Source organism: Lactuca serriola, chromosome 5, assembly GCF_051521515.1.
Source record: "Lactuca serriola cultivar US96UC23 chromosome 5, Lser_US96UC23_V15, whole genome shotgun sequence".
Taxonomy (NCBI): Eukaryota; Viridiplantae; Streptophyta; class Magnoliopsida; order Asterales; family Asteraceae; genus Lactuca; species Lactuca serriola.
Window position 1 is genome coordinate 317,162,102 of NC_136412.1, and position 1,998 is coordinate 317,164,099.

Here is a 1,998-nt window from a genome sequence, read left to right on the forward strand (position 1 = left end):
AAAAAGTTAATTTTTTCAGCAAAATAAAATTTTTCTGTTAGTCACAGAGTCTACGACGTGGGCAGATACCTACCACGACGTGGACTATTAAAAAAAATAAATTTTTAGTTGTTAGTTAGTTTTTCTTATTTTAGTTCTGTTTTATGTTTCTAGTTTAGCAAGTTGCAGGAGTTCATGACCAGAAGCTCAAACACACCTTGGTGCCACCACTTGAAGATCCCGAGTCTGCAATTCACAAGAAAAAGACGCCCTTACAAGAATTGAAGTCAGCTTTTTCTAGTAAGTCGGGAAAGAAGACAGGAGAGTCAAGTTCATCCGCAAGGCACAAGAGCAATCTTTAGCATTTGGATCATACGCCCGTCCAAACCGAGTCCGAAAGCGATACCGAGCCGGAATTTGAAGAACACACGAGCGAACCCGAGAACGAGCCAAGGAACGAGATGGAAACAATTGAAGAAATGTCCATGGGAGCTTACATGAAGCGGATCCGAGAAGATGTGGGTCCCGGTTTAGTCCAACCCACAATACCTGCCACTGCCACATTCGAGTTGAAGGGGCACATATTGACTGCACTGAAGGACATCCCATTTTTCGGGAAAGATCATGAGGATGCTTTTAAGTATCTAGATGAAGTCAACGACATTGCGGATTACTTCAATGTCCCAAATGTCAACATAAACACAGTCTTGCTTAGGATGTTTCCCATCACTTTCAAAGGAGCTGCTAAGGAGTGGTTAAAAGCACTCCCGCCGGGTACAATTACCACGTGGGCTCAAATGCGTGAGCAATTCCTGGAACAGTTTTGCCCGCCATCCAAGATAGCCAAACTCAAGAAGGCAATAGCCAACTTTGAGCAACAGCCGGGGGAGTCATTATACGAAGCATGGGAGCAGTACAAGGGCCTGCTCAGAAATTACCCCCAACATGATCTAAATGTGCAACAAGAGATGTCAATCTTTTATGATGGGGTCAACGTTATGACAAGAAAACTCCTTGATTCTCAAGGACCTTTGACAAAGAAAAACCCAAGGGAGGTCAATGAGCTAATTGAAGAATTCGCGAAGCACTCTCGCGAATACCACAACCCTAGGCAAGATGGAATCAAAGGCGGTGGAGGGGCCCAAACTGAAGAAATAGCAGCTGTGATGGCCATGCTGAATAATATGGATCGAAGGATAACACAAATGGACCCGTCAATACATGCCATAAGAGTGGGTTGCGAGAGATGTAGTGGTCCACACTTGACCAAGGACTGCAAGGTAGATGAGTTTGGGAACAGAAAAGCTCAAGTGTGCAACTCTAGTGGGGATAAGTTTGATGAGGACTGGAGGAAACCGAAGAAGGAGTGGCTGCCATATGAAGAGTATAAGAAGCAAAAAGAAGAGAAGTATAGGCAGACAGGTCGAGGCTTTTATCAAAAAGAGCAGCCACCAACCGAGAAGAAACCCGACCTAGAGACCATTTTGATGAAATTTATGGAAGCTTCGGAAAAGAGACATGATGCCACTGATTCTTCTATTATGGAACAACAAACTTTGATAAAGAATCAGCAAGCCTCCATCCATAACCTTGAAGTACAATTTGGTCAACTAGCCACTCTGGTTCACGAAAAATTGTCCCCGAAGAATCCCGAAGTAAAGACCCAATCTCACGTAATGGCCATCGATATTGAAGAAGAAGCAATCTCTGAGTTCCTGGAGGCATTGGAAGAAGAACCACAGCAGCCCGATCCAAAACCCAAGAAGTCAAAGTTCGAAAGTGAAAAAGTTGCTGAACCAGCTTCGCCACGACATGGCACTGCTCTGGCCACGACGTGGCGCATGTCTGATAAAATTTTTTTTGAATCCGTTCCAGTTTATCAGCCACCTTTTCCATTTCCAACCCGAGCTGCAGTTAGTCTACTAGAGAAGGAGCATATAGAGTTTGTAAAGCATGTGAAGGGGATCCCGATTAATACCCCCTTTGTCGAGTCCTTATGCAAAACTCCCGAGAACCAGA

General features: G+C 44.3%; 1 non-coding gene across 1 annotated transcript; it reads right to left on the reverse strand.

Annotated features, from left to right (window-relative positions):
* Window positions 1-824: 824 nt before the first annotated feature.
* On the reverse strand, window positions 825-931 carry LOC145056011 (small nucleolar RNA R71). Its single transcript, XR_013685552.1, has one exon. It is a non-coding gene; the product is annotated as a small nucleolar RNA R71 (small nucleolar RNA).
* Window positions 932-1,998: the final 1,067 nt, after the last annotated feature.